This window comes from Lampris incognitus, chromosome 5 (genome assembly GCF_029633865.1).
Source record: "Lampris incognitus isolate fLamInc1 chromosome 5, fLamInc1.hap2, whole genome shotgun sequence".
NCBI classification, from domain to species: domain Eukaryota; kingdom Metazoa; phylum Chordata; class Actinopteri; order Lampriformes; family Lampridae; genus Lampris; species Lampris incognitus.
This window is the reverse complement of record NC_079215.1, coordinates 29031824-29046403: the sequence shown is the minus strand read 5'-3', so window position 1 is coordinate 29046403 and position 14580 is coordinate 29031824.

Below are 14580 nucleotides of genomic sequence, written 5' to 3'. Positions count from 1 at the left end.
CCAGAGAGGCTGTGGCAAGTCATTACCACTGATCTGTTTTCCTGGAAGGGAGATGACTATGTAGTAGCTGTTGATTACTACAGCAGGTACTTCGAGTTTGATAGGCTGTATTCTACCACCTCATCAGCGGTGATCTGAAAGCTGAAAGCCATGTTCTCCCAGAATGGCGTTCCTGAAAAGGTAATCTCGGATAATGGCCCGCAATATAGCTCACAGGAATTCAAGAACTTTGCGAGTGCATGGGACTTTAAACACACAACAACAAGCCCCCACTACCCACAAAGCAATGGGCTTGCAGAAAAAACAGTCCAGACTGCCAAAGCAATGCTGGACAAGGCACAGGCTGAAAAGACGGATCCCTACCTCAGTCTGCTGGAGTACCGGAATACTCCAGTAGATGGCTTCAAGTCACCAGCACAGCTGCTTATGAGCCGAAGGCTGAGATCCATTCTCCCCACCACAGTGATACACCTGTAACCCCAGGTTGTCTGCCAAAAGTCAGTGTAAGAGAGGCAAGAACAGCGGCAACTCCAGCAGCGCCGGTACTACAACCGAAATGCCAGGCCACTGTCAGCATTGCAGGCTGGAGACACCAACTGGAAAATGGACAGTGGAAACCTGCAACCATCCTTCAACCTACAGATACGGACAGATCTTACCACATCCGCACTGCTGAGGGCCAAACTTACCGCCACAACCACCATTGCCTCCTGCAGACCAAAGAATGCGAACCACAACACACAGCTGAAGTGTGTGATGGGCTGGACATTCAAACGACCCAGAACTTACCTGCAGACACCACTGGCACTGAGGACTCTGCCATTGACAGGCAAACCCCCTTGTGTCACTACCAGGTCTGGGCGCAGAGTCAAGCCGAGAAAAGTGCTGGACTTGTAATTGTAAAGGGTGTAGGCGGATTGCTGCCCTATAAAAAAAAAAAAGAAAAAAGAAAAAAATCCTGTTACAATCTTAATTGAATCGCATATGTGAAAAAGTGAAATGCAGTTGAAATGTGTTTGTTGAACATACCTGTTACTTACCTGTTCTGCAAGGAGGAAAGGGGCAATGCACTGTTTAGCATATTGTTCAAGTGAAACTTTGAAAGGTGAAAGTATTATTATGATATTATCAGTATTATTATGATTAGATTTGTATTAGTCATTGTCATGTACCTTAAGTGATAAAATGTTGTCACAGAATTACTAAACAGTTATTTTCTAATGTTATGTTCTTTCATTACAAAAGAAGGGGGTGTAATATCCTGTAGCTAGACATAGCCTTGAATATAATTGGCTGACATGAAGCCTTATTTACATACGTCAGGGTTATATGAGGATGCTTGCTGCATGACTAAAACATACAAGATGGACGCTGCAATAAAGAGTAGTCAGACGTGATATCATCTCCTGTCAATTTCTTAGCAAAACTGCAAAATATTACAGATGTGAATGATGTGGATCGTAAGGCACTTGAAGATGGCACCCCAGCGCTTCTCAGTCCTTATAAGCTTGGCTAGTTGAGCTCCAGACAATGCGGCACAGAGCTCCAGGTGGGGCATAGACTGTTGGGGGCAACTGCTGACCGAGCAATCACAAAGGAGGTGTAAATGGTGTATTGTACATGTATTGTGAAGTATTCCACTGCCCCATATGCCCGTTTGGAGGCATGGCTGCCAGCGCCACTGGAAGATATGGAGACCATACTCTGGGTTTGCTGGTAGATAGCAGCAGGGAATGGATAATCTGCTGAGGTGTTGCAGCTCATTCCCCCAGGCTTCCCAAGCATTTCGGAGGGCAAACCCAGTCTCACCAATCTGCATACAAATAATACAATATTACACTTTGCGTGCAATGTATATGCTAAAATCCAATTTTGCGTGCAGATGACGCGCCATCCTTTCCATTAACTTATGTGGAGAGCTGACGCATCCAAATACCACGCATCACCTTTAACGGTCTTGACGTCACCAGCGAGGCTATTCACCCAGTTCACCAGAAGCATGGGCATCCACAACCAGGGTTAGCGTTAGGGTTAATGAAATAACTTAAATACTACCATTAATAGTAGTAAACGGAAGAGTATGTCAAGAGTGTGCTGCAAGTGAAGAGAGTGTCAGACAGAGTGATGAGTATAAAGCTGGAAATCGAAGGTCCATCGCTGAATGTTATCAGCGCATATTCCCCGCAAGTTGGGTGTGAGATGTAAGAGAAAGAAGAATTCTGGAGTGAGTTGGATGACGTGGTGGAGAGGGTACCCAAGGAGGAGAGTGGTGATTGGAGCGGACTTCAATGGACATGTTGGTGAAGGGAACAGAGGTGATGAGGAGGTGATGGGTAGGTATGGTGTCAAGGAGAGAAATGTGGAAGGACAGATGGTGGTCGATTTTGCGAAAAGGATGGAAATGGCTGTGGTGAATACATATTTCAAGAAGAAGGAGGAACACAGGGTGACATACAAGAGTGGAGGAAAATGCACACAGTGGACTATATCTTATGTAGAAGGCACGATCTAAAAGGGATTGGAGACTGCAAGGTGGTGACAGGGGAGAATGTAGCTAGGCAGCATCGGATGGTGGTCTGTAGGATTACTTTGGAGACCAAGAAGAGGAAGCGAGTGAAGGCAGAGATGAAAATCAAATGGTGGAAGTTGAAGAAGGAAAACTGTTGTGTGGAGTTCAGGCAGGAGTTAAGACAGGCACTGGGTGGTAGTGAAGAGTTGCCAGATGGCTGGGCAACCACTGCAGAAATAGTGAGGGAGACAGCTAGGAAGGTACCTGGAGTGTCATCAGGACAGAGGAAGGAAGACAAGGAGAGTTGGTGGTGGAATGAGGAAGTACAGCAAATTATACAGAGGAAGAGGTTGGCAAAGAAGAAGTGGGATAGTCAGAGAGAAGAGAGATGAAGAAGTAGACAGGAGTACAAGGAGATGCAGCCTAAAGCAAAGAGAGAGGTGGCAAAGGAAAAGGCGTATGGTGAGTTGAATGACAGGTTAGACACTAAGGAAGGGGAAAAGGACTTGTACCGATTGGCTAGACAGAGGGACCGAGCTGTGAAGGATGTGCAGCAAGTTAGAGCAAACAAGGATAGAGATGGAAATGTGCTGACAAGCGAGGAGAGTGTGCTGAGAAGGTGGAAGGAGTACTTTGAGGGACTGATGAATGAAGAAAATGAGAGAGAGAGAAGGTTGGATGATGTAGGGATAGTGAATCAGTAAGTGCAGTGGGTTAGCAAGGAGGAAGTGAGGGCAGCTATGAAGAGGATGAAGAATGGAAAGGCAGTTGGTCCTGATGACATAACTGTGGAGGCATGGAGATGTTTAGGAGAGATGCCAGTGGAGTTTTTAACTAGATTGTTTAACACAATCTTGGAAAGTGAAAGGATACCCGAGGAGCGGAGAAGAAGCATACTGGTACTGATTTTCAAGAACAAGGGTGATGTGCAGAACTGTAGCAACTACAGAGGTATAAAGTTGATTAGCCACATCATGAAGGTATGGAAAAGAGTAATAGGAGCTAGGTTAAGAGGAGAGGTGACAATTAGCGAGCAGCATTATGGTTTCATGCCACGAAAGAGAACCACAGATGCGGTTTGCTTTGAGAATGTTGATTGAGAATTATAGAGAAGGCGGTCAACTGTCCAAAGTAACGGGGAGTGCAGGAGAGAGGTGAAGAAGAGAGTGCAGGCAGGGTGGAGTGGATGGAGAAGAGTGTCAGGAGTGATTTGTGACAGAAGGGTACCAGCAAGAGTTAAAGGGAAGGTTTACAATATGGTTGTGAGACCAGCTGTGTTATATGGCCAGCTGTTTCAGCTTCCGCTTCGTGAGCGGCGGCTTCGTGAGATCGACAACTTTTCTTTTTCTTCTTTACATTCTGTCCTAACTGTAATATTTGCTAGTAACAATTGATTTGCTAATGTCCCTTACGGCTTTCCGTAGCGCCACAACAAAGTCACGTGATGTACGTAACAACGTCAGTCGGAATCCGGTCGGTGAATAAACACCCAGCACGAGAGAAGTCGTCCTTGCTTTATTAATGTTATAAGTTAACATAGCCAGAGGGCACAGATCATTACATGGTGTCAGAGTAGCGGAGTTTAAATACCCAATATGGATTCGTACGGCGTTCCAGCTCCACGGATGGACTGGGAATCGGCGAACTTACCTGAAGCATGGAGACGATTTCGACAAACAACGGAGCTAATGTTCAAGGGCCCCCTGCGCGGGAAGAACGAAGAGGAGAAATGCAGCTACCTCCTGCTCTGGATAGGGGAAAAAGGGCGAGATGTGCACAACACTTGGACACTCAGCGGAGAACAAGCCAAGAAGCTAGAAACGTACTACGATAAGTACACTGAGTACATCACCCCCAGAGCAAATCCGATTTATGCCAGATATAAATTTCTTGACAAGATGCAGGGAGAGAGTGAATCCTTCGAACAATTTGTAACTGAGCTAAAGCTCCTAGTCAAAGACTGTGGCTACCCAAATGCCGACGAGATGGTCAGGGACCGCATCGTGTTTGCCACCAACTCACCCAGAGTGAGAGAAAAGCTACTTAGCCAGGGAGCTGAGCTAACGCTAGAAAAAGCCATAGATGTAGCCCGCTCACACGAGCTAGCAAAGCAACAGCTAAAGTTTATGGGCCAGGGCAGCACACATGAAACGGTGCACGCAATAGGCAGAAAGACTTACAAACCGAACGCACCCAAAGCAGCTAACGCTAACTTCAGACAAAGGGAGGGTAACGTTAGCACCGCCGCCAGGGCGTGTAGCTATTGTGGAGGGCTACACGGCGCTAAAGCCACTTGCCCAGCTAAGGGTAAACAATGCATTAAATGCAAGAAGCTTAATCATTTTGCTAAAGTATGCAAGTCTAGCTCCCAGGGACAGACAAAGTACTACCGCGGCACAGTACATGCCGTCGGAGAGAACCCAGAAGAGTACACCAATGACAGAGAGCAGGAAGAACTGTACTTCGACAACATTACAGTGGAGAGCACCGCTGTGGGAGAACAGACAGAGCTGTACATAGACTGCATCTCAATAGAGAACAACGGAAAAAGCAACGAGCAGGCTTACGTAGAGGTTGGAATTGGCACACCTCCACAGAAGGTAAAGTTTAAACTAGACACTGGGGCACAGGCCAATACTATTCCCACCAACCTGTTCCAGGCGCTGTTCAAAAATGTGACACTGAAACCAGCAATACACAGACTCACTGAATATGGAGGAGGCGCGCTGAGCGTGAAAGGCACATGCAAACTCAAATGTAAGTACAGAGACAATGCAATGATGCTGGACTTTTACGTCATTGACACAAATGCCCCACCAGTCATGGCAATGAAAACATGCCGTGACCTAAACTTGGTAAAAATAGTGATGGCTGTGAGCGAGGAAAACAATGTCACATCACAGAGCATAATGGATGAGTATGCAGATGTTTTCCAGGGAATAGGAGAGTTCCCAGGCGAGTGCACCTTCCGCGTCACACCAGATGCAACGCCGGTCGTCTGCCCGCCACGCAGAATCCCCATCGCCCTACGCAGCAAACTGAGGGACGAGCTTGACAGCATGGAGAAAGGCGGCATAATCTGTAAGGTAACAGAACCCACAGAATGGGTGAACGCACTCGTCATTGTTGAGAAGCCAAAGACAGGCAAACTTAGAGTGTGTTTAGACCCCAGAGCTCTTAACAAAGTGATACAACGACCTCACTACCCCCTCCCCACGCTGGAGGACGCCACCACAAAGCTCGCTGGAGCTGAGTACTTTAGCGTGTTAGACGCGCGGTCAGGCTATTGGGCCATCAAACTGAGCACTGAATCCTCAATGTTGACGACATTTAACACAGTGTTTGGCAGGTATCGTTTCCTCAGACTGCCATTCGGAATCGTGTCCGCTCAAGACGAGTTCCAAAGACGCGTGGATGAAACATATGAAGGATTGGACGCTGTGACGGCCATAGTGGACGACATACTAGTGTTCAGCAAGACTAAAGAGGAACATGACCAGCGTCTCAGAGCGATGCTGAAGCGCACAAGGGAGCGAGGGGTGAGGCTCAACCCCGACAAGTGTCACATATGCGTGTCCGAGGTAAGCTACTTCGGCCACACGCTCTCACACGAAGGCATCAAACCAGACCCACACAAGGTGAAGGCGGTCAAGGACATGCAACCCCCACAGAACAAAGCAGAGCTGGAGACAGTCCTCGGCATGATCAACTACCTCGCCAGATTCGCTCCACACCTCTCACAGATAAACTCACCCCTCAGACAGCTTCTGAAACAGGACAGTGAGTTTGTGTGGGATGCAGTCCATGACAAGGCGTTCCAAGAGATGAAGAATCTCATTACACAGCACCCAGGTCCAGTACTCTCATATTTCGACCCGCAGAAAGAGCTGCGACTCCAAGTGGATGCATCCAAAAGTGGCCTTGGGGCTGTCATGCTCGGCGTGGAAAAAAGCAAATGCCGAGCAAGAGACTTACTGTTCTGGCCTGGCATGGGGAAACAGATTGAGGATGCGGTAGCAGACTGCAGCATATGCCAAGAACGGCGCAGCGCAAATGCAAAGGAACCAATGATGTCACACGCCATACCCGAGCGGCCGTGGCAAGTGATAGGCATAGACCTATTCACATGGAACTCACAGGACTTCATAGTCACTGTGGACTACTACTCCAGATTCTTCGAGCTAGAAAGACTTTACAGCTGCACCTCATCTGCCGTCATCATGAAGCTGAAAGCAGCAATGGCTCGACACGGAATCCCCGAGACTATCATCAGCGACAACGGTCCGTGCTACAGCTCTGGTGAGTTCCGCAACTTCTCACAGACATGGGGTTTCTCACACACCACCACAAGCCCCCACTACCCACAGAGCAACGGCCTCTCCGAGAAGACTATCCAGACGCATCCTGGACAAAGCCAAAGCTGAGAACAAAGACCCCTACATGAGCTTACTGGAGTATCGCAACACACCGGTGGACAACCTGAAATCACCGGCACAGCTACTGATGAGTCGGAGGCTGCGGTCCATTCTCCCATCAACAGCAAAACACCTGCAGCCACAGATCGCCAGTCAGGAGGATGTTCACAAAAGGAGAGAGGTATGTCAACAGCGCCAGCAGGCATACTACAACCGAACAGCCAAACCTCTGCCCCACCTGCCCGCAGGCACACCAATCCGCTTCCGGCAGGAGGATGGATCCTGGAGACCTGCAACTGTGGAAAGACCAGCGAACACAGACAGGAGCTACCACATCCAAACCAAAGAAGGTCAGATCTACCAACGCAACTGTCAACACCTGCGACAAAGCAGAGTGAACACTCACACTACACACACACACACTTCACAGCAGACTGTTACCAGCGCTAACAACAACACACAAGCCCATCAGCAAGAGCATGCTGAACCTCCACACACGAACAATCAGCGACAACCAGACACACAGCCTGGTTACACCACGAGGTCAGGTCGCACGATCAAACCAAGACAAATCCTTGACTTATGAATGTAAAAAAAAGAGAGAATTTTACACCAACCTGTACTATACCTGCTATGTTTTGAAAAGAAATATTTACAGCGTTCACTTACCTTGTGTACCTACCTGCTGTTTGCAGTTACCAGTAATGAAATGGAAAAAAAGATGAAATGTTATTACGGTGTCACATTTAGACAGTGAAGGAAATGTTTTACACTACTTTGTTGCAGTCCAGTTATATAAGAGTTCCACTTTCATATTCTTTCTTATTAAGATTGTATTCGCTTATAAACGTGCTCAACGTGGTCTGTATCTCTGCAGAGAAAGCAGCACTTTTCAGAAAAAGGGAGATGTAATATTTGCTAGTAACATTTGATTTGCTAATGTCCCTTACGGCTTTCCGTAGCGCCACAACAAAATCACGTGATGTACGTAACAACGTCAGTCGGAATCCGGTCGGTGAATAAACACCCAGCACGAGAGAAGTCGTCCTTGCTTTATTAATGTTATAAGTTAACATAGCCAGAGGGCACAGATCATTACACTAACCTCCTCATTTTGTTCTGATTTAGCTATTTTCTGTGCTTAGTTCACTAATCGTTAGATTATCTAGTTTCTTTCTGAAACGAATTTCGTGTTTAGTAGGTAGCTTCCTGTTCCCAGTTTGTTACTAGCTTTGAGCTTAGCCTAGCTCAGCAGTTAGCTCTATTACAGTCGCAGTCAAAACAGCCTCGTTAAAACGATGGTTTGTGTTGACTGCTCCGTAGTTACAGACAGGTTGTCTCTACTAGAGAGACGTGTCCATGAATTAGAGCAGCTGCTTTCGGCTTGGATTACGTTAGATGTGACGGGCACTCCAGATTGCCTTAGCCCTGGGCCTGACAGCAGACCTGCTATTGTTAGCACTAGCTCAGCTTCGTCGGCAGATGCGGCGGGGTTTGTCTCTGTTTACCGGCGCGGGAAGGCTCGAAAGAGCATGCCATCGGTCGTGTGGCCTGGTTTGCAGTCGCCTCTCCCGACTGCAAACCGGTTTTCACCACTCACCAGCTCTGTTGGTAGTCCTACCGGCCATCGTGCTTCTCCCCCCTCCTGTCGACAGAGTAAAGCAACGCGCGCTAGTGATAGGAGACTCCATTACCGGCAATGTTAGATTAGCTTCGCCAGCCTTGGTTCACTGTTTACCCGGGGCCAGAGTCTCCGATATAGAGGATAATCTTAGGGTGCTGGCGTCACGGAGGGAGAGTCAGGGAACCCATGCACACAGCACCACTACTTTAAGCAACATTGTTATTCATGTCGGCACCAATAATGCCAGGATGAAGCAATCAGAGATCACAAAAGCCAGCCTAGTCAGAATGCTTGAGTTTGCCAGAAAGATGTGTCGGCATGATTAATTGTCTCTGGTCCCTTACCTGTGAGGGGTAATGATGAGATGTACAGTAGGCTCACCTCAATGAACCGCTGGCTGGCGCGTTATTGTAATGAGCAGGGATTCGGCTTCGTTGATGACTGGCCTTCCTTCTAGGGCCGCCCTTACCTGCTGAAAGCGGACGGCATTCACCCTACTGGGGACGGCGCCGCTCTTTTGTCTAGCAATATAGATAGCTGTTTACATTTACTTTGACACTAGGGACTTGTCATTCAGCAGGTTGCAGGTGATTAGAGAGCCTGCTAGGTTTAAATCTAGTGCGGATGTGGAGTCAAGTAGTTTAATTAATGTTAGTCAGGGAATTTCTCATAGTGTAGATTATCCCCCTGATAGCTTGGTCTATAACATTGAGACTGTCTCCCTTCCCTGCTGTATTGCTCCCAAGCTCTCCTCTCCTAAATATGTGAATCACAATAATCTAGTAATTATTCCTACCACTGGTAGTGGTGAGATGTGCGACAAAGTACCTAATAATCTACAAAACCAAACAGCTAATGTTATCAAGAATGTGACCACATATCGTCCAAAGCGTTGGTGGCCAAAACTCTCAACAAGGTGTCTAATTCCAATTAATCTTTCACCTATTACTGGCTCTAAAGCTCTGCCTACTACTGATCACTTCCACAAGACGCTTAAACTTTGTTTCATAAATATCAGATCACTGTCTACCAAAGCCTTACTAATAAATGATCTGATTCTTGAACATAGTTTTGATATGATTGGGTTATGTGAAACATGGCTGAAACCAAATGTTTTCCTTCCCTTAAATGAAGCTTCCCCATCTGACTATTCTTATGCCCATTTAGCTCGGGCAAATAAACAAGGCGGGGGTGTTGCCTTAATATATAAATCTATTTTCAATCTGACTTCTAGACTTGAATCTAAATTCCAGTCTTTTGAGTCTCTTATTCTTGGTCCATCTCCCTCAGCCATGAATAGATTCGGCTCAGTCCAAATTGTGATATTCTACCGGCCTCCTGGCTGTTACTCGTTATTTCTTGAAGAATTTGGAGAATTTGTCTCAGGCCTTGTTACTCTGATGAGATTCTAATTCTAGGTGATTTCAATATTCATCTGAATAAGGCTGCTGATCCTCTAAGTAAAGCCTTTCTGGCACTAGTTGATACTTTTGGGTTCACTCAGTTTGTTCAAGAGTCGACTCATTGCAGTGGTAACACCCTTGATTTGGTTTTATCTAAAGGAATAGCTGTTTCTGATCTGAATGTCTTACCAACCACATCTGCTGTGTCTGATCATTTTCTCATCAAATTTGAATCATTATTGGCCTGTCCAGTTAATGTCAGCACAGATGAAATTGCCACTCGCCATATCGGTCCCTCCACTGTAGCTGCATTTGGCCAGCAGCTGCCTGAAGTCTTGGCTCCTTTCACTGTGGTAAATGACTCTGTTGAAAATTTCACCAGTGACTTAAATGTGGCCCTCTCTAGTCTCCTCGATTCAGTTGCACCTCTCACTACCAGAGCTAGGTGACTAAAGAGGCCTACACCCTGGTTTAATGATGAGACACGTGCTCTTAAGCGGACCTGCAGGAGACTGGAACGTAAATGGCGAAAATCAAAATTGGAAACTTTTTACCTATCGTGGCACGAGTGTTTATTGAAATACAAGCGTGCTTTATCTACTGCAAAAACATCGTATCTCTCTCACTTAATAAATATTAATAAACATAACCCCAGATTTCTCTTTGACACTGTATCTAAACTTACTAAAAAGCAGTCGTCTATTAGCTGCTCACCATTCACAGCCCATGAATTTCTAGATTTTTTCTGCAATAAGGTTGAGGAGATCTTAAACAAAATTAGTTCTTCAACTCCATCTACTCCTGCAGATGCTGTCATACTAAATTCATATCTACACAATGAGTCACTGTCAGTTCCAGTTATTACAGCTTTTGAGACTATCTCACTTGATACTTTGACTAAGTTTGTGTCAGCTTCTAAACCAACTGCTTGCCTACTTGATCCCTTACGAGCAAAACGTTTTAAAGACCTCTGGCCTTTTCTTGGACCTACAATGCTAGACATCGTTAATTTATCTCTTACTACTGGCATTGTTCCCAGCAGTTTTAAGACAGCTGTGGTTAAACCTCTACTTAAAAAACCGCACCTTGATCCAGGGTCTCTTAATAACTATCGGCCAGTCTCTAATCTTCCATTCTTCTCTAAAGTACTAGAGAGAGTTGTGTATCAACAACGTTTGACCCATATAAAAGAAAACGATCTATATGAACCTTTTCAGTCGGCTTTCACGCCCTGTCACTCCGCTGAAACTGCTCTGACCAGAGTGGTAAATGATCTTCTACTGGCGATCGACTCTGATTCCACTTCTGTGCTTCTACTACTGGACCTCAGTGCAGCCTTTGACACCATTGATAACTGTATACTTTTGGATAGATTAAATTGTAATTTTTGTGTCTCTGGCTTAGCTCTCTCTTGGCTTAAGTCCTACTTATCTGGAAGAACACATTGTGTCTGCTATAATAATATTATACCAGAATTTTCTGACATTAAACATGGTTTGCCACAGGGCTCAGTACTTGGCCCTCTACTTTTCTCTCTTTACGTTACACCTCTTGGCCAAATTATACGCAGTTACGGAATAAATTTCCATTGCTATGCTGATGATACTCAGCTGTATGTACCTATAAGAGCTGATGATCATACTCAAATCACTAACTTAGAGGCCTGCTTGGCTACTGTGAAAAACTGGATGTCACTTAACTTTCTGCTTTTAAATTCAGATAAAACTGAGATGCTAGTCATTGGCCCTGCTAGACACAGACACCAATTTGATCAAGTAACGATAACAATCGACAACTCTGTGGTTTCACAAAGTGTGGCAGCCAAAAGTCTTGGTGTTATGTTTGATCCCAGCCTTTCCTTTGATAAGCACATTAAAGAAATCACCAAGACTGCCTTTTTTCATTTACGTAACATATCTAAAATTCAATCTTTTCTCTCCATGGCTGACGCAGAGATTCTAATACATGCATTTGTTTCATCCAGACTTGATTACTGTAATGTTCTGTTCTCGGGTCTGTCACATTCTAGTACTAAAAGTCTTCAGATGGTTCAGAATGCTGCTGCTAGAATCCTAACTAAAACTTGGAAATTTGACCATATTACACCAATTCTTGCCTCCCATAATTGGCTTCCTATCCATGTTAGATCAGAATACAAGGTGCTTCTGCTGACTTATAAAATCCTAAATGGGCTTGCTCCATCCTACCTGTCTGATCTCCTTAAACCTTACATGCCATCTCGAGCACTTTGTTCTCAAAATACAGGGCTCCTGTGTTTACCCAATGTTAAAAAGAAGTCAGCTGGTGGCAGGGCCTTTTCCTATCGGGCTCCATTTTTGTGGAATAAACTGCCTGCTGCCATCAGACAATCGGAGTCTGTTGAGTCCTTTAAATCCAAACTTAAAGCTCATCTTTTTACCTTAGTTTACAACTAGTTGCCTTTAAGTTGAGTGCTTCACAACCTGTACTGGATGGCGGGTTGGTTTGCTGTCTCAATGAATTTACCAACCAATCTTCTGCCGACGAGATTATCGAGTATAGATTATGACGAATTGATGACTTAATTGATTATGGCTAATGACTATTGCAAACTGTTCTCTTCTCTAACATGTCTTTTCTCTCTCTCTGAATGATGTCTTCTCCTTTCTCTTTCTCTGTGTTTGAATGGTGTCATGTGAGTCTCTCTTGCATGCATGTGCAGTCGGTTCTCCTCCTAGGTCTCCATGGTGATGGTGGCCGCCATTTGGATGCTGCCTGCCCTTCCATTACTCACCTAAGTTTTTCTTAGTACATGATGATGCTGGTCGCGTGGCTTGGGTCCTGGACTGCTCTGGTGACACGTGGACACTGCTTGGCATCCTGTGCATCATGTTCTTCATAAATTTTATGTCCATTATAATTCTGTTATCCTCTTTCAATGTTGCATTATGTAAATTGCATGAACACAACATCCATTGCACGCTGTCCATCTTGGGAGAGAGATCCCTCCTCTGTTGCTCTCCCTGAGGTTTCTTCCTATTTTTTCTCCCTGTTAAAGGGGTTTTTTAGGGAGTTTTTTCTTATCCGATGAGAGGGTCTAAGGACAGGATGTTGCGTTGCTGTTAAGCCCACTGAGGCAAATTTGTAATTTGTGATATTGGGCTATACAAATAAAATTGATTTTGATTTGTTTGGATACAGTGGCACTGACGAAAAGACAAGAGGCAGAGCTGGAGGTGGCAGAGTTGAAGATGCTAAGATTTTCACTGGGAGTGATGAAGAAGGACAGGATTAGGAACGATTGTACTAGAGGGCACGCTCAAGTTGGATGGTTCGGAGACAAAGCAAGAGAGGCAAGATTGAGATGGCTTGGACATGCATGGAGGAGAGATGCTGGGTATATTGGGAGAAGGATGCTGAATATAGAGCTGCCAGGGAAGATGGAAAGAGGAAGGCCAAAGAGGAGGTTCATGGATGTGGTATGGGAAGACATGCAGGTGGCTGGTGTGACAGAGGAAGTTGCAGAAGACAGGAAGAAATGTAAACAGATGAGCCGCTGTGGCGACCCCTAATGGGAGCAGCCGAAAGTAGTAGTAGTAGTAGCAGTTTATACGTGATGCTTTACTCTTTTATTGTTTGCTGCCTTTGGAGCATCTGCACTGGGTAGGTCTGCTCTACCAGGTGTAGACCGGAAGCGGTGAATGCTCCCTGCATTTTGTAAAGCTTCTGTGGGTTATTGTTGGAAGAGATTTCGAAGCTGACCTTCGAACCCCGCAGGTGTGTAATGTCTGTTCGCACGGTGCATAGGGCAAGAGTCTCACCATTCAACTGGACCTGCTGGGCAGCGATTGGTAAAATCATAGTGTGTTGTGCTCCATCATCCAAGACAGCAAAAGTCTCCATTGACTTAGAATCATTGTGCAGCAGGTAAGAGAACACCTTCAAGAGCACTTTGTTTGATGCAATGCTTGGTGTCAGATAGACTCGACTTTCTGAGGCCCTTGACTGTGGATCGATGTTGGGCTACATCATGGATGACCTGGAGATGAATGCCACTGTAGTTACTGCAGGGTTTCTTGGGGTTGCATGACTCAGGCGCATGGGCACGTGCACACTTCCAGCAGCACCTTCCTTCTGCTATCCACTTCTCCAAGTCTGCTGCTGATTGCTTTTTAATATTGTGGCAGCAGCTGATGTAATGCTCTTTGCTGTCGCAGAAGAGGCAATGTACTTTCAATGGTTTCTTATTCTTGGTGGGTATGGTATTACTGGAGATGCTTGATTGTGTGGGCTCTGCACCATGATATACAGCTACACTTTGACCTTTGCCCTTAGGCAGAGTCTTCTCCCTCCCATTACTTGGAGGTTTCTGCAGTTGGTAGAGCTGCACCAATCTGCTGGACAGGCGCTGCTGCTGGGCTTTAACTTGAAGCCATCCATTAAAGTCCTGTAGGCAGTAGGGGTTGAGACTTGTGCTGTTGAGCTTGCCCTGTGCCTGCAGATATTTGATAAACCCATCTCTGTGATACTTGGGTAGCTTACTGAGTAGGCGGTCAACATGGGAACAGCAGTTGAGCTCAATACCCCGGAGTCCCTCTAAAGAGAGCAGCATACTGACTAATAGGTGGACCCGTAGGGCAAAGCTGTGGA